The sequence below is a fragment of the Leopardus geoffroyi genome, chromosome B4, assembly GCF_018350155.1.
Source record: "Leopardus geoffroyi isolate Oge1 chromosome B4, O.geoffroyi_Oge1_pat1.0, whole genome shotgun sequence".
In the NCBI taxonomy this organism is placed as follows: domain Eukaryota; kingdom Metazoa; phylum Chordata; class Mammalia; order Carnivora; family Felidae; genus Leopardus; species Leopardus geoffroyi.
Genome location: NC_059341.1, coordinates 72,029,904 through 72,049,478, shown reverse-complemented (window position 1 = coordinate 72,049,478; position 19,575 = coordinate 72,029,904). Strand labels below are relative to the sequence as shown.

At 36.4% G+C, this 19,575-nt stretch overlaps 1 protein-coding gene and 2 pseudogenes across 6 annotated transcripts in view; 1 reads left to right on the top strand and 2 right to left on the bottom strand.

The window, feature by feature from the left end:
• The window catches only part of TMEM117 (transmembrane protein 117), a 490,241-nt gene that overhangs the window by 132,244 nt on the left and 338,422 nt on the right, over positions 1-19,575 (bottom strand). The window lies entirely within an intron of this gene.
• Positions 1,601-1,763, bottom strand: LOC123592240 (annotated as a pseudogene).
• On the top strand, positions 10,378-12,316 carry LOC123591559 (annotated as a pseudogene).

Sequence of the window (19,575 nt, the reverse complement as noted above, 5' to 3'; positions counted from 1 at the left end):
TTGAGAGGGTCAACAAAAATAGTTCTTTGAAAAGACTAAATAAAACTGAAAAACTATAAAGAATGAGAAAGAAAAAATAGGTGCACATAACTAATCTCAGGAATGAAAAATGAACCATGGCTACAAATTCTGCAGAGCTTAAAGATACCAAGAGAAGACTGAGAACAAGTTTATGGCAATAAATCTGAAAATGTAGACAAAACTGGATAAATGCTGAGAAAGGTATAATTTATCACAACAATTTAAGATAAAAATTAAATGGTGACTATAAATCACTCTATTATAATTAAGGAAAATGAATCATTTATAAAAAAATATTCTTACAGAAAAATCTCTAGATTAAAATGTCTTCATTGGGTTCTGCCAAACATTCAATAAATAATTCAATAAATAAATAATTCCAGTTTTATACAAATGCTTCCCAAGAACAGAAAAGGAGTACACAATCCCCAATTTACTCTATGATGCCTGAATATATACACGAGAGCAGAGTTAGAAAAAAAAAAAAAAATACAGGCTGATATTGCATTTTAAACTAGATGCCTTTAGAAACCTTTAGAAATCTAAAGAAATATTAGCAATTGAATCCAGCACCACAGAAAAATTAAACACATTACTAAAATGTTGATACCAGATTATGCAGCTTATTTCAATATTAGCAAATTAATCAACATACTGGGTGTTCATAAAAGCACTGTTAATAATGACAAAAACTTGGAAGCACCCCAAATGTTTCTCAAAGTGAGAACAACCAAATAAATTCTGTTATATTCACACAACAGAATTTTAATCAGTAGTCAAAACAAATGAATTGTAAGTACCTGCAAAAACATGGGTAAATTTTAGCAATATAACATTACGTGAAAAGGTAGGTGCCACCATGATATCCTTTTCATAAACACAAATAAAAAAAACATAATAAAATGTTTTAAACAGAAAATAAATACCTTTAATTGGGTAGGCAGGGAATGAAATGGAGGCAGGTCATGTTAGTGTCAATTACTGTGAGTGACACAGCTATTTCTCTGCATGACAGTGCTACACATAACTATTGTATTAAAAAGTTAACTGAATTAAGTGAATTCATAATGTGAGCATTAACGAACTAGAGAGGAGACAGCGTCCTGAATCAAGAATTATAATTAATCTAATTCTGTGTACCTGAGGTTCAAAAAAATGTTTTAAGAAAAAGAAAATCAATGTCATCACTGCATTAACTGAAATATATCATGGTATGACTCTCTCCACAGAGGCAGAAAATCTTTTTCTGAAGCAAACTAACAATGGAAAGAAAACTATTAAACTAATAAAGGCAAACCACAAGTAAACCCACTGCAAATATCACACTTAATAAAGACATTAGAAATCAGAAACAATTCTCCTCATTTCTACTGAAGAGTTGATTGATGGTTTCAGCCAACATGGTAAGATGAGAAAAAGATACAAAAGGCATAAGAACTGAAAAAATTAAAAACAAAACTGCAATTATCCACAGAAAATATGATTAGTAATAAAATTCAAATAAATTGCATATAAATCAGAAAAATTAGAAAGAGAATTTACTAAGCTTGCTGATACAAGATCAATATATAAAATCTAGTTTTGTCTTCTGTACTGGCAAAAGTTAGAAAATAAAACAATAAAAAAGACTATAATTTACGAGAGTATCCCCAAATACCAAGTGCCTAGTAATAGTTTTCAATTAGCAATAATCGCGCCTCGGATAAACCTCATTGGCTACGATACTGCCACTGCGCAAAGCTACCAAGTGCCTAGTAATATATCAAACAACACATCTATTGGGAAAATTATATAATTTACTGAGAAACATTAAAGAAGATCAAAATAAAGAGAAATAAAACCCTTGTTCAAAAATTGGAAAATTCAGATTGTTAAAATGTGAACTGTTTGCAAATTGGTCTACAGTTTCAGTAAAATTGCAATCAAATTCCAATTTCATTGGGGAAGTTGACATGCTGATATAACCAGAGCTACTCATTAAAGCATGCGTAAACCTTGCAAACACAATTACGAGTGAAGAAGGAAATAAAGAGCATAATTATATAAATTTAAAAATGAGGAAGAACTAAAGCATACTGTTTAGGAATTCATGTGAAATTGGTAAGACTCTACAGAAAAGCAAGGAAATAATCACCACAAAGTCTGAATAGTGGTTAGCTTGTATGTGGGGGGGAAGGAGATGAGGAGGGTATAATATAAAGGAGACACTGGAGGGTCTCTGGGGATATTGGCGGGATTTTCTTTCTTGACTTAGAAGATAAACAGGTGTTCACTTTATCATTACTGATTATATAATACATTATGTGTATGTCTTTCTCTCTTTTATGCTTTATTTCACAATTAAAAAAAGAAAAAGCTTTAAGTGCTCCAGACGGAGGGGTAAAATGAGTAAAGATCCAAAGGCAAGTGATAGTGTCAAGCCATCTAAGAATCAGATATTTATTAAGGCTACAGCTAAGAGTGTCAAGAAGCTACAGGTGGGAAGTCATGAGGGATAAAGCTGAAGAGCCAAGCAGAGGTTTCATGATACTGACTTCGAAATCCTATTAAAATTTTTGGAAGTTACCATAAAAGCCATCTAAAGGGGGAGCCATTGAAAGACTTTTTAAACAAGGCAGGCATTTTATTCTGGCTTTTGAGCAAAGAATGGATTAATAGAGGACAAGGAAGTAGGCAGGAAGATAAGTTAGGGAGCTGTTGTATTTCAGGAGAAAGAGGGTGATCATCTGAAATGGGGGAGATGGCAGAAAGGATAGCAAATAATGGACAGATCCCATAGTTACGAAAAGAAAGAATTTTCAGGACTTGGAGGAAACAGCAGAATTGAGGGGAAAATAATGAGTGGAGTTTCTGGGACAGTCAAGATGAGATATCTAGTAGACAATATAGGCTCATCATCCATTTGATACACATTTATTGAGTGTCTACTGCTCTGGGCACTGAGTGAAAACAGAGACCCTGATGTTATGAAACTTCTATAAATCGGAAGCTCAGGTAAAAGCCATGACAGAGACAGAATTCAGAGCCATCATTTGCTTTACACTTCACGTTTCTGGAATATGAAAATTATTAGAGAATAAAGCTAACTTTCTGTAAAGCCGGAGCATATGATTCAGTAAACTGCATAAACAGCAAGCTGGAAAAGTAGATATTTTAGTAGGATGAGGAAGCAAAATTAACTTTTAAACCCAGGTTGATCATCCTTTAAGAGAAAGAAGTGGGTGTCCGCTCCTGCACTTACTAGCTACCTGATATGGAGCAATTCACGAACCACTCTCAGCCTGCCTCCTCGTGTACAAAATTGGGATAACAATACTATTTCACAGAGCCTATGTGCTAGTTCAATAAGTAGCATAAAAATACCTTGCTCAGGTCATAATAGGGGCTTTGAAACTGAATTTGAATCTGAAATGAGGATAATAGAATACTTTTAGATAATGTATGGGAAGACACGCCATTAGCAAATACATCAGAAATGTGACTGCAGAGTTAAGTAGCTCACAAAATCGAACAAAGGATTTTTTAAATATAAAATTAGTTCAGTGTATGTTATTTTAATAAGTAAATTATTCCATTGATTTGTGTGTTGAATGTGGTTCTATATTAAAAGTATTAGAATAAAGAGTAACATTTTCCCCTAAAATCTACACATGTAATCCACAATAAATTTTCTTCCAGTGTAGTTAAAACTAACACTTGTTAAGTCTTACCACTTCAATTATGGCTCCCAAAGGTTAAACAGTGGAAATTGGGGAAAATGTGAGCATACCTATTGTCTCCACCAGCTTTACAAAACAAAGAGGGAAATTTGGGGTATCCCAGGGATTAGAGACAGTCAGTCCAGAGATGGTTTTTAGAAAAGCAAAACATGGGTGTGTGCGGGGAGAATCCAGAAGTGAGTTGCTCCAGATTCCCTGTGCACTGTGCATGAGCTATGCTATATGTTCTTTCCTCCAGCTTAGCATATCTGGCTCAATGAGCACATGTTCCTCTCTGTCAACTCTGTACTAGGAACTGTGACCATGTCTCAACCAAATGGAGGTCATGGTAATATGACTCTACCCCCTCATAAATACAGTTTGGGTTTTTGGTTTGGTTTGGTATTGATTTGCCTAAGGTAAATCGATCTTAAATAAGTGAGGATGTTTCATCAATATCTTCAATATGGTGTTTGATAGGCACCTCCACTTAACATTTAATATTTCATTATTCAAATCAGAAACTTTCTTTCTCTGATAATCAGTCTATTTGACACAATAACCTGGGTGTTAAATAGACACCTGTCCAAAGGGAAACCTTGATTCTCATCTCCAAATCTGCTCCTCTGCCAATTTTCCATTTCTAAATGGCATCATCATCTGTCCAGGTGCTCAAGGTCCCATGTTACAGGTCATCTTTGAACCATCTTTATCTCTTACTCTTCACTATTTTCCCTTCAAGACGTATTCGGAATCTATGTACACCTCTCCATCTGTACCATTACTATTTTGGCCCAAGCCAACACCATGTCTTACCCAGATCATTGTTTTTCATATTGCCTTTCTACACACTCAGTAGAAGAACTACAATTTCACAATGGCTTCCTGCTATAGTCCTTAGGGTGGTCCAAAAGGCTCCACACCACAATTTGCCTCCTTATGCCCTTGGACCTACCTAATTCCAAATGACCCTCCAATTTTTTCACTTCCTACAAACTACACTGGCCTTATTTCTGTTCTTGTAACATGTCAAGCTTGTTCCCACCTCAGGGCTTTTGCACTAATCATTTCATCTGCATGTAACACTTTCTTCTAGAACTTTATATGACTGGTTCCTTGTCATTAGCTCTCTAATAAAGTACCCATGGGAATTTCCCTTGCCACACAATTTAAAGTGTCCTCTTGGGGTCCCCACAGTGCTTTATCTTCCTTAAGGTAAAAATCATCATGGGCTTTTTGTTTGTTTTTGTCTGTATAACCCCACCACAGTATAAACGGCAGGTCCTGACAGGAGGCACCTTACCTGCTTTTTCCCATATATGTTCAGTTTCTAAAGCAGTGACTAACACATAACAGGTAACAAGTAACTTTTGTCAAATTTGTCAACAACCCCATCCTGTCTAAAACATCAGCAAATTCCATGAGTTTTCCTCCTAAAATACATGTAGAAACAATCTACAGCTTTTCATCATAGCTGCTTTCTCCATAGTCTAAATCACAAATCTCTCTCTCAAGGGAGCCTCCAGCGTCCTCCTAATTGGTCTCCCTGCTTCTTTCAGCAGTCAGAGCAATCTTTAAAAAATGTAAATGAAACCATATCATGCATCTACTTAAAACTGTTCATGGCTTTCCATCCCTATGAAACAAAATATCAATGCCTAAGATGCTCCAGCCTCTGACTTCCCACCAACGTCGCCATATCACCTCCTCCTTCACGCCAACTTCTGCTCTCTAACCCTACTTCTCAATTAAACTTTCTGAATCTCAGATTCATCAGCTGTAAAAATAGTATTCTGGGAAGGCATAGCATAAGAAGCTACATGAACACTTACTGGACACTTGCTGTGTGCCAGGAGCTGCTGGGCCCTGGGAACAGAAATCTGAACAGGCTTAGTTGCTGCCTTTGAGAAAATCAACACATAAGTAAACAAACTACATTACACTGCAGTGAAATCTGTAACAGAGGGAAAGCTGAGTGACATGAGATCAAATGGTGCTGAATCTCCTGGCAGAGCCTGGGAAGGCTTCACAGAAGAGGAGACAGTGTTCAAAAGGTGCTTTATACATTCTAAAGCACATTGGAAATGCAGAGTGTGTAAATTAGCATTAATGTCCAAATAGAGAAGGAAGTATGAGGTTTGTTTTCAGTAACATCTATTCCACCTTAACACATGATTAGACAGAAAAAGCTGTTTGAGTAAACTGAATTTCTCGCTGACTTGAAAACCCATTTTGTTTCAACTTGCAAATATTTCTAAAATCTAATAATACAGTTCTTGTGTTTATGTAAGTGCAATAGACTAAACATGATTGAATCTTTTTTCATGACTGTAAATAATAAAGTGCCCCAGGGTCATGTTTCTTCAAATCAACTACTGCTGTGACTCTGTAATGCAAATATTGAATATGTGGGAGACTGGGCATAACATGTAATGAACCAAAGGCATCCAGGTCCTAGAAATTGCCTTTGTAAAAATCCATGGTATCAGATTGTTTTTGTATTATTTAACTCTTTATTATTTTTTCTTTTTTATTAAATTATAATTGACATATTAATATCAGGTGTAAAACATAATGATTTGAAACTTTTATACATCATGAAATGAGCATAAGTCTAGTTACCATCTGTCACCATACAAAGCTATTACAACATTATTGATAATATTCCTTATGCTGTACATCACATCCCCATGATTTATTTATTTTATGACTAGAAGTTTGTATGTCTTTTTAAAAATATTTTTTTAAGGTTTATTTATTTTTGAGAGAGAAAGAGAGAGAGACAAAGCATAGGCAGGGGAAGGGCAGAGAGAGAGGGAGACACAGAATCTGAAGCAGGCTGCAGGCTCCAAGCTGTCACAACAGAGCCTGATGCAGGGCTGGAACTCATGACCCATGAGATCATAACCCGAGCCAAAGCTGGACACCTAACTAACTGAGCCACCCAGGTGCCCCTAGAAGCTTGTACTTCTTAATCCCTTATCTAATCTACGCATCACCCCCACCTCCCTCCCCTCTGGCAACCACCAGATTGTTCTCTATGAGTCTGTTTCTATTTCGTTTGTTCATTTGCTTTGGTTTTTAGATTCTACATATAAGTGAAATGATAAGACACTTGTCTTTCTCTATTTCATTTAGCATAATGCCCTCAAGATGCATCCATGTTGTTGCAAAAAAGATTTCGTTCTTTTTTATGGCTGAGTAATATTCCATCACACACACACACACACACACACACACACACACACACACACCCCACATCTTCTTTAGCCATTCATCTATCAATGGACACTTAGGTTGCTTCCATATCTTGGCTATTGTAAACAATGCTCTAATGAAAATAGGGGTGTATGTATCTTTTCAAATTAGTGTTTTTGTTTTCTTTGGATAAATTGCCAGAAGTGGAATTGCTAGATCATATGGTATTTCTATTTTTAATTTTTTGAGGAACCCCCATACTATTTTCCATAATGGCTGCACCAATTTACATGACCACCAACAGTGCACAAGGGTCTCCTTTTCTCCCAATAACACTTGTTATTTCTCATCTTTTTGATAATAGCCACTCTGACAGGTGTGAGGTGGCATCTCATTGTGGTTCTAATTTGCATTTCCCTGATAATTTAGTGATGTTGACTATCTTTTCATGTGCCTGACGGCCATCTGTATGCCTTCTTTGGGAAGATGTCTATTTAGGTCCTATGCCCATTTCTTAATTGATTTTTTTTTATTGAGTTGTAGCAGTTCTTTATATATTTTATCAACCCCTTATTGGATATATATTTGAAAGAATCTTCTCCATTTACTAGGTTGCCTTTTCATTTTGTTCCGGTTTTTTTTCCCACTGTGCAAAAGCTTTTTAGTTTGATATAGTCCCATTTGTTTACCTTTGCTTTTGCTACCCTTGCCTGAGGAGACATATAAAAAAATATATATATATATATATATACACACACACACACACACACACATATATATATATTACTAAGAATAATGTCAAAGGTAACTTTATTATTAAAAAAAACATTAATTGGGGATTGAGACTAGTTGCACTGATTTCTGTTATATTTATATTATACAAGTATGTTCATTTGCTAGAGTTGCCGTAACAAAGTACCACAGACTGAGTGGCTTAAGAAACAAAAATTTAATCTCTCTTAAATCTGGAGAAGTCCAATATCAAAGTGTTGACAGAGTTGAGTTTTTTCTTCTGAGGCCTCTCTCTGTCTTCTCCCTGGGTCTTCACATGGTTTTCCCTGTGTAGCTATGTCTTAATTTATTCTTCTGATTAGGACATCGGTCATATTGGATTATGCCCCACACTAATGACCTCAGTTTAATTTAATTACCTCATTAATGACCCTATCTTCAAATATAGTTAAATGTTGAGGTACTGGGGGTTAGGAATTAAACATATGAAGTTCAGAAGAAAATATTCAGTTAGTAACAATATGTATATGATATTCATATTATATTTATACATTTATCATATATTACAAATAACATACATTATATAATATATATTGCTCTATCTATACATGTGTGTATATATGTGTGTATGTATATATATAAAAATGCTTCTTGCAGGGGGTCACATTGTTTCGTTTTGTTTTCTGTTTCTTTCATTAAACACTTAGAGTGTTAGGTAAATGTAGAATCTTTAAACAGTATGATGAGGTAAAGCAGACATATGTATGGGGGTTTAAAACTGTTTTTATGACATTAGTTAGGTAAATCTGTCATTCCTCCTGTATATAATAGGAATAATAACATCTAGGTCATTGGATTTTATAAAAGTTAGGTGTGATAATGTATTTAAAACAGCAATTATAGGGGGCGCCTGGGTGGCACAGTCGGTTAAGCGTCCGACTTCAGCCGGGTCACGATCTCGCGGTCCGTGAGTTCGAGCCCCGCGTCGGGCTCTGGGCTGATGGCTCAGAGCCTGGAGCCTGTTTCCGATTGTGTGTCTCCCTCTCTATGCCCCTCCCCCATTCATGCTCTGTCTCTCTCTGTCTCAAAAATAAATAAACGTTAAAAAAATTAAAAAAAAAAAACAGCAATTATAGTAGAGAGTATCAGATATATTAGTACCCTTCTCCCTTCCCCCAGTCAGGTCTACAAACTTTAACCAATTGCGGGTAAAACTTTACCATAGAACATTCCTATAATGTTATAATCAAGGGTAGCTTAACTGGAGTCTTCTACAGCTACGACAGATTTACAACAAGCAATGATGCTCAGTATCCAATTCATTAACCTCAGAGACCTGTGGTTAGCACTATAATATTCTGCATAGAAAAATTATACTGTGGTAAAGTCAGCAATGAAGATATGTATATACTATAACTGCTTTAATGGAAACAAATAATGAAGTGTGTATGTAATATAGGTGTAAAATTAGAATCTACTTGAAGATGATAGGATAGGATAGGATAGGATAGGATAGGATAGGATAGGATAGGATAGATCATCTTAGCATCTTATGCCAAAAGGGAAAAAATCAGCTCATTTATTCACAAGGGAAAAAAAAAAAAAAAAACCACACTCAATTGCCTTTGATAGTTTCAACCTTGGCAACATTCTGTTCTTTTAATTCCAGCAACTCTATCACTGTGCTATTTTTGCAATGCAACTAGGGTAATTTAAATGTACGCCAAGTACATTTTAATGTAATTTCATGGCAGTTTTTTGGCCTGTCATTTATTTCCTCTTTGTGATACTCAAATTTCATTTCATTAAGTACTAAGTTACTTCATGGTATATTACAAGAAAATTCCAGCCAGCTATATTTTTGAAGTGTAAGGGGAAACCTAAAAGTGGTCTGTTCTTTCTCAATATGGATGAAACATACAAAGTATTTTCTTTGACATATAGTCTTTGTTCCCTTCCCTACCCCAAATTTACTGCTCCATGAAAAGACACATGAAAACACTATACTCAAAAAAAGACAGCATGCAGTGATTCTACCTCACCAAAGCTCAAGTATGAATAAATCACACATATCTTGGAGCACTGAGCTCAGCATTCCCATCCTTGTAAATATAGGAGAGACTGTATGCTCGGTAGTATAGGTGGCTGGTCTACCTCAAGTTTCCAGAAGACAGTTCTGGGGAAATATGATAAGCGGAGGGCTGAGAAATACAGAAATGAAGTGGGCCTGGGGAGAACAAAGCTATAGTGATTTTTTGAAATTCTCTATTTACCATAAAATGACAGCTCCACTCATTGATTTATCATAGCAAATTGCATTGCCTCTGGCATGGTTTGGTTACTAAAAGAATATTCAGAGGCCGAACACCTGGGTGGCTCAGTCAGTTAAGTGTCTGACTCTTGATTTCGGCTTGGGTCATTATCTCATGGTTCTTGTGTTTGAGCCCTGCACTGGCCTCTATGCTGACAGCACGGAGTCTGCTTGTGATTCTCTCTCTATCCATTTTTCTCTGCCCCCCCCCTCAAAATAAATAGTAAACTTAAAAAAAAATAAGTAAATAAAAGAATATTCAGAGGCGAGACTAGTCTCACAGACAAAAGAATTGGGGGATCACAATTATTTGGTAGAGTTTCATAGGAAAAAATTAAAAAAATTCTTGTTCAAGCTCCCAATAACTTCTCATGCTAAATCCTACTTCCCATGCTTTCAGATACTTGAAATTTTGCCAACGATAGTTTCCTTTTAGATTAAGACTTTGTTAAACAATATAGAGTTAGCTCTAGCTGCCATCTTGCATCCTCGCCTGTGTGTACCTAATCTCAGCGGGGTCCACCCGAGACCCCCTGAATACCAACCCTAGTCCTCCACACAGTCCCATTTCCACTCCAACAAGATGAAAGAAACTATCATGAACCAGGAGGAACTCGCCAAACTGCAAGCACAAGTGCACACTGGCGGGAAAGGAACTGCTCACCGAAAGAAGAAGGTGGTTCATACAACGGCGGCAGCAGATGATAAACAACATTCGTAAAAAATTAGACATAAACAATATCTCTGGTATTGAAGAAGTGAGTATGTTCACAAACCAAGGAACAGTGATCCACTTCCACAACCCTGAAGTTCAGGCATCCCTGGCAGCGAACACGTTCGCCATCACAGGCCATGCTGCGACAGAGCAGCTGGCAGACATGCTACGCAGTATCTTAAACCAAACTGGTTTAAGAAGACTGGCTGAAGTTCTGCCCACACAATCTGTGGATGGAAAAGCACAACTCACTACCAGGGAAGAGGAGGATGGCGGAGTTTCAGATCTCGTGGGTAACTGATGAAGCAACGAAGCAAACTGAATGCAGCCAACTTTTGAAGATGATAAAACTTAAAGAAGTTACTGGGAGCTGCTATTTTATATTATGACTACTTTTTAAAATTTTGTTCATGGATCTGATAAAATCTAGTTCTCTAATAATTTTAAGCCCCAGCCCCATGGACCCTGAAGTTCTTTGCAGCTGTTGCTTGTACACAATTCATTCTTTGCAGCTAATTAAGCTGAAGAAGCCTGGGAATAAAGTTTGGAATCAGGTTAATACAGTTCTTTGCCTATTAAAAAAAAACACACATAACAATAGTAGTTGAAGAAATCATTACTCATTCCTGGCTCCCCTTTGTACTGGACTTGGTACAGATGAAGGGGGGTGGAAAAGGGATGTCAATGACTATGTAGATTTGAGGTAGATGGAACATAAGGGACTAATTTAAATTATGTGTACTTTGTGGATTCTCGAGCAGATGGACAATGACTGAAACTGATAACATCTAAGATTGACATAGAGATGTATACATAAAAGATGGTTTTACATAGATCAATAATGAAAGTATCATGAAATAAGGATTACAATCCATTCAATATATGTTTGTATGTGTATGCATTTGTGAGTATGCGTGTGTGTGCACTTACATGCTTTTGAGCATGCACATGTGTGTGTACACATACATGGGTATTGTACATGTGTGTGTGTAAGAAAGTCAAGGTAGAAGCAGGTAAACATGGAATAATAATGAAGTTAAAGTCTTTTCATTGAGTAAGAAGAGAAATTATAAAGGTTAGGTATGGGGGAAGAAACATTTACCAAAATAAAGATGAGTAAGCACTGAGACTTATAAACAGTACAAAGTCACAAAGATTTGGGAGGGCTGTACTGACAGCTAGAAAGATAGCATCACATCTCAGGAAGTCCTCATCTTATGAAAGGGCCCAGCCCACTGGCAGGATGAGACAGACAATCATACTTTTCAGAAGCTTCTCTTGGCATATTTTGTACTTCTGCTTATTATTGACCTAAATTTATGTTTTTGCATTGGTTTGCTACAGGACCTCACAAGTCAGTCTGCACAGCCTATAGTTTATTGTGCTAGTTAATTAAGGTGAAATTCCAGTGTAGATGGTAGGAGGCAGGACCCTAAAACTTGTAGAAAACTCATGGTTTATGAAGGTAGTGCTTTGGATTACAAAATGAGTGACATTTTCTTAGCAATGGAAGTGCTAATTTGGGGGGAAAATCGAATACTTTTAATAGCCTTTAGTTTGAAACCATATAGAAAAAAACAAATAGGGGAGTGCCCAAGTGGGTCATTCAGTTAAGCATCTGACTCTTGATTTCAGCTCAGGTCATAAACTCATGGTTCCTGGGATCCAGCCCCCCGTGCTTGGGATTTTCTCTCTCTCCCTAACTCCCTCTCTCTATGCCCTTCCCCACCCATGTGCATTCTCTCTCTCTCTCTCTCTTTCAATAAATAAACATTTAAAAAATACATAGTTGAATTTAAAAAAATAAAAATAAGTAAACAATAAATAGGGGTGGCTCAGTTGGTTGAGCATCCAACTCTTGATTTATGTTCAGGTCACGATCCCAGGGTCATGGATTGAGCCCCGCATTGGGCTCTGCACTAAGCATGGAGCCTCTTAAGATTCTCTATCTCCCTCTGCCCCTCCCCTACTCATGCTCATACACTCACTATCTCTCAAATAAAAACATTAAATAAATTAATAAATAAGTAAATAAGTAAATAAATGAATAAATAAATTTATTTTAACTTTGGCAGTAAGAAAGGCTTCATCCAACATGCATAGAAACTGAAGGATCTAGTTCCAAATGATGATCAAGGTAGAGTCCACCATTAGTAGAAAAGATCTGGGGTGGAGATTAAGGGCACTTTGACATAATGTAAAGGCCCAAGTCATCTATAGAAATACTGCTATTATAATGCTGGAAAAAGGGGATCTTAGTAGAAAGAAATTCATATGGATTGGCCTAGGGACTGAGGACTAAAAGAAAGTTAAAGATTTTGATATTCTTGGTTTATGACTTTTTACCAAAGTGCACCCTTCACAGTTTCATCTTTCTGGGTCTTCAACCACCATAATATGTAATTTACAGAACATAGTATTCTGAAAGGATTTCTATTCCCAGAAATCCTAGTATGTGGCATTATAGTACTATTTGCATGCCCGGATCAGGGCAGAGATTAAATGGGGTTAAATTTTGGAAATATTAAGCCAATATATCTTAATCCTTGTTAATTCCTGGTTTCTAATATCTCAGGGCTCCTCTGTCAAGAGGGCTGGCTGACTTGAACACAGGAATGGAGACAATACAGAATGGATACAATAAAAGAAATAACTGCCCATGTAAATGGGAGAAATCTGCCCCTCCAGCCATAGAGTATTAGAAGTAAAAGAGGGATAGAAGAAGGATGAAGAGATCAGACAGCAAAACATCTTATCCCCTACATCATCAGGGTCCACTTTAAAGGGACAGTGGTGACGTGTAGAAATTACCAGATAAATATGAAGGCATTCAAACACATCAGGGCTTCTGAGGCTGTAGCCCATGGGAGGCGGCAGGTCTTTTTACAAAAGAATGATATCACAGCTTTAGGGCATTTGGAGAGGATTGTGGCTAGATTCAAGAGATTAAACCAGCTTCAGATACCTCTCTGAGAGGACAGCAGAGATCTGAAATCAACACAAAGGAACTGTTGAGGTTCCAGGGGGTGGGGGTAGGAGAGGTGAATGAAGTTCATAGCCAGAATAGTGCTTAAAAGGTTAGACAGGATCAGTTGCACCTCAGCCATCACTGTCTACAGATAACACTGAACCAACAACTCCAAGTGTCTAAAACAAATGTTTTAAATTTTACAGATGCGTAGGTTCTTAATCTACATGCTATCAATGTGACTCATCACTGATGACATTAAACTTGAATAACTGGCCCTGGCCAGGTGATGTTTGCCAGATTTCTCCATGATAAGGTTACTTTTTTTTTTTTAACCTCCTTTCCATACTATTGTATTACTTCCTATTCTTTGGAAGCAAGTCACAAAATTTAGCCCATACTCAAGGAGTGAGGAGTTAAGCTTCGCTATCTTGAAGGGAAGAGTATCTATATAAATTATTTATAATTCTCCCATATGGGAGATTTCTCTCTTCTCTATTTATTCAGTCATTTATTATATTAGTGTGGACTCATGGATATTTATTTGATACTATGGATTACAATCTAGTACTATTTCATTTATTTTGTTGGTCAAAGTTGCCCAAGATTTGGGCACCTACTACCGGACTGTCATTCTGTCTAAGCCATCTCCGCACACAAAACTAGGAAATATGTATACGCATTTTCACCTATAAATGCAATATTTAATCTTATTTCTGTAAGTATCCATTTATCTCTACAAGGCCAACCGCGAGCTTATGTTGAGGTTTCTGACTCTAATCCAGTACCACACTGTTCACTGTAGCCAGCTCCAACCCCCCGGTTAATCAGTAACCTCCCTTTTCTACAGTGAGAAATTTGGCTTCCACCACCTGCCATTCATTTATTCATTGATCAACCCCAGCATGTACATAAAACAGACTCAGAACTGTTAACCCATATCCTCATGAGAAGTAACTTTACCAACTAGAATACAGTTGTTTATGTCTTGTTCCTTTTGTCTTTAGTCTTTTAGTTCCCAGTCAAAACACTTTTTACCAAAGTTACTTAGATCAGCATATTTTTTCTCCATATCTCATGTCATTAAATATCCTGCCAAAACACAGCTCCTAATGTCTGGACAGTGCTCCATAAAATCAGCATGCTCAAACTCACATTTCCTTAGGATGTTAATTTGAGTTGCTTTAATCATTATTCTGAGCAATTCATGCCTTGTCCAAACACATAGATAACCTTACACAAGAAAACAGTCTATGCAGAATTACAGAATTTTAGAATGCAAAAAAATTTAGGTATCACCTAGTCATTCTTACAATCAATGTTGGAATATTCTCTCTCTGGCAGATATTTTGTGCAGGAATGTTTAACTTGCTATTTTCTCAGGAGTAGAGTCCTTGACCAGCTGTAATATTTAATATCTTTTCACTTTTAGTGTTCCCAGGTAAAATTCTGGGGTTTTGTGGTGGTTCTTAGTGCCAGAATTTAGGATATCGACTTAAATCTTTATTTTCAACCTTGAAAATTATGTTTTGAAGAAATCAGGACCTTGAAACGTCTGAAGATAAAATAAGAAAAACAGCAATTGGCTTTTCATATGAGAACTTAAGTGAAGGTTCTCTTAATACATCATGCTTTATTGGCATATTAAACTATATATTATACATCTTTTTCTTGCCTAATTCCAGTAATTGAGAGAAAATGATATACAATTACATCAATTTAAACTACACAGAATGTTCTGATTATTACTATTGGCTTACAAGAGCTGTTATCTCAACATATCCAATCATTGGCAAATTCTTTTAGTTTGAATTATATCGATTTTTTAAAAAAGAATATAGGGAGGCAATGCAATACAGTAAAAAGAATATTAAACCAGGAGCCAATAGCCCTGAGTACTCATTGTCACAGAGACATTAATTAATTCTGTGGCCTTTGGTAGGTCACTGGACTTTTGTTTCAATTTCTTTGTCAATAATAGGAGGATATTAGAACATAGGTAGATATACTCAAAGGATTGTTGGACTCTACATATGTGAAAAATAAAACTAATCATTGTTAAATGTAGTAAATGTCTTAAAATCTTGGAATGAGTGAGGCCACTCTGTGCAGTATCATGCAGGCTCTGAAGTCAGCCTGCCCACCATCGAATTCCAGCTTTGTTGTTCACCAGCTATGCAACCTCTTTCAGTCACAGGCTTTCATCTTTAAAATACAGATAATAATGATTACCATGGTGGTGTGGATTAACTAAAACAATGACGGTGAAGGGCCCAATATGAGGCACACAAGAAGTATTCAATAAATTGTAGTCATTTTGGAATAGAATTGTAAGGCTATTTCAATAGCGAGACAATGATGGAGAAGATAACATGGCTGAGAATCAAACAGAAATGACTCGAAGCTACTGCTAACTCTTCCATGTAGGTTTGGGCTACCGTATTGTTCGTTTGTAATACTTGGAGAGCAGGATTGATCACCACAGTGTGTCAGTAACTCAGACCTATCCTGGAAAGGTAATTGTAGCATTGTGCCAGACTTATTCAGAAAAGATTCCATTACAACCAGAAATGAGGTGGCCTGAACCACAAAGAATCAGGCAGAGCAGCAAACAGAAAAAGGTAAAAAGTCCCTGAAATTGTTCAGATGCCTGATGTGAGAAGACAGCAGAGGATTACAGACCTGTATATAGAATATCAGTCTGTGTGCATGATATCTATACATTCTTAAAACACTTTTTTTGTTCTGTTTTTAATGGTTAGTGCTGATTTTCGAAAAAAGGTTTTTTACTGTATTAATTATGATAAAGAGAAACAAAGAATATGTTTCCAATTATGCCTGGCCCAGGTTGTGGTGATGGTAGCAGTAATGACAGTAAGACACCCCAACAGGAGGGTGAACCGTGAAAGGACAAAATGGAGGTTACTTGTACAGACAAACCCTCCCCATTAGGATGTCCTCATTCCAGAGCAACTTTCCGTAAGTAAAATAAATAAATAAGAAGATTCTAGTTTGTTTACCAAGAAAGATTTTACTCATTTATTCTGGCATCAGCAATTGAACAAATATTTATTAACTACCTAGTACACCCTGGGAATACTGAGCAAAACAAAACAGTCTCTTCACTCAACTCACGGTAGAAAACATGCCAAGAAAACCATGAAAATGCAGATTTTCATGGCACAGCTGGGAATAAAAGCCTAACATGTAAATATGTGTCTCTCATTGGAGGTTACAGGACTAAATATCTTTGACTCAGTTCTAGGTGAATCCCATTATGCCAACACTATTGCTTGTTTAGTTCTGAGTTTGGAACCTAGTTATGATCAACAGGCTTTTGACAGTTCCCAGAAGGCAGTCTTACCTTTTTAGGTAAGTCATTGTGTATAATCTACCTGCTCAGAACCTCAGTGCTTCTAAGAACCGTGGGAAGTTCCTGCTCTGAAACCCAGCCCTGTGAGACAAGGTTCTTAAGGGAAGAAAAAGGTTTTCTTATTGCAGGTACCCATTTGGGTCTGGGATACAAACTGCTTGTTACTTCTTGCTGCACCTTCTGTCATGTGATGTTTCTGCTTCTCTCTGCCTCTTCTTGACCTCAGCTTTCTCCAAGCACCTAATTAAATACACCTTCCTCCATGATTCCTTTCATGACTACCATAATCCCTTTTGGTAATATTCCATTTCCAAATGGAACTCATGGTCAATTCTAGCCCAGTGGAGTCTATTTTTGGAGCTTACGGAACACTTGTTTAAAGTATTGCTGATTCTAAACTACATAAAACAAATAGAAGGACAGGCTTAAAGAATATTGGCATAAAGCAACATTTACTTTTCAAAAGTTCACTGATTCAAAATGAAAATGTGTTAAGCTAAGAATATCTTCAATTCCTAAATGCCTGGATATATATAAAATATTCATACTATATTATGTGTTGTCTAAGGCTCATCAAATCTTGAAAGAGTTTTAATAATTTTTCATCATTGAATGAAAATAGTTTATTTCAGCATCTGCAAAAGACTACACATCTAAAAAATAGCTTCATGAAATATAAGTGTTCTGTTCTAGATTAAAGAAGCTTGACAACTAAATATATGCATGTTTCTGTCCTGAAGGACTGAATCAGATGAAAATAAAAAAAGTCTTTTTATTTTTTATTATTTATCTTTTTTATTATTTGTCCTATAAAGAACATTTTTGAGACAATTGACAAGCTTTGAATAAGGTCCATAAATTCAAGTATTATAGCAATATTAATCTTCTGATTATGACAATTAGACTGTGGTAATGCCAGAAAACATTCTTGTTTTAGAAAATATCACAAAGTATTTATACTTTCCTAAAAGAAGAGTTTTAGGAAATACAATGAAATATTTATTCTTCCCTAAAAGAAGGGCATTGTCTCACATGACTGCAGTCCAATTACCAACATCAGGAAAATAATAACTATATAGTGAATGAGAGAGAAAGAATGATAAAGCAAATGTCTTTAAAAATCTGTCAGTGGGGGAACATAAAAGAAAAGTATACAGGAATTCTTTGTACTATTCTTACAACTTTTTTGTAAGTTGGAAACAGTTCAAAATAAAAGATTTGTAACCCAAACCAGTGAAATATTGAAAGTATTATTTTTGCTGGATGTGCTGTCTTAGGCTGTTTGGGCTGCTATAATAAAATACCACAGACTGGGTGGCTTATAAATAAAGGAAATTTATTCCTCACAGTTCTAGAGTCTGAGAAATCCAAGATCAAGCCTCCTGCAGATTCACTATCTGGTAAGAGCCTGCTTTCTGGTTCACTGTTAGCCATCTTCGTTCACTGTGTCCTACATGGTGGAAGGAGTGAGCGAGCTCCCTCGGACTTCTTTTATTTTTTTAAATGATTATTTATTTTTGAGAGAGAGAGAGAGAGACAGAGGATCTGAAGTGGGCTCTGTGCTGACAGCAGAGAGCCTGACACGGGGTGGAAACTCCAGAACCTTGAGATCATGAGCTGAGTAACCAACTGAGCCATCCAGGCGCCCCTCTGGGGCTTCTTTTATAAGAGCACTAATCCCATTTATGAGGGCTCTACTCTCATGACCTAATCACCTCTCAAAGGCACCCCCTCCAAATAGCATCACAATGGGCATTAGGTTTTAACATATGAATTCTGGAGAGACACACATTCAGTTGCTAGTACATATTTTATATAACACATCTCTCCTACTTATAAATTCCTATTTTACCTCTTGAGGCCTGTGTTCCATATTTTGATGTGTGCTTTGGAAAGACAAGAGTCATTCTGACTCTAAATAAACTGTCTGTATACTGGTATTAATTGAAAATTTTGTTAAAAAGATATATAATTTTTAAAATAATGCAATGTCTAATACATATACAAAAAGTTCCACCTCATTGTCTGACTTAAGGGCATCATGAAAAGGTCAAGATATTACTTTTCAACTATGTCCTTCATAACTGCTCACCTTAAATAAAAGATGATCTGCCAAGGTCAACAATGCATGATTAACTTCCAAAAAAAGTGCTGGTTTTTGCAACAGAAATCTGACAAAAGCTGATATTCAGACATCTGAAAATTCAGAAATCTGACAAAAGCTGAAATGATGGCAATAAACTACCATGGAATAGGAGTAGAGAGGACACTGTAATTGGCAAATCAAGTGGAGAGTGAGTGTGGACAACCCTTTCAAAAAATGTGACCTGAGGAGGAAGAGAACTAGAAAGGGATAGTTATTGATACTTGCTTCCTTTGTAGAAATTACTATTCGGAATTATTTAAATTTGCTTATTTCTTTATTTATGTCTTACCATCAGTCTAGTTGGGAAGAAAGTAAGTCTTACAGGAGGGCAACAACTATGTATGTTTTCTGTCCACTGTTGCCTTCCCAATAGAGTGCCTAACATAGTCAACAAATATAAATGGGGAAAGTTT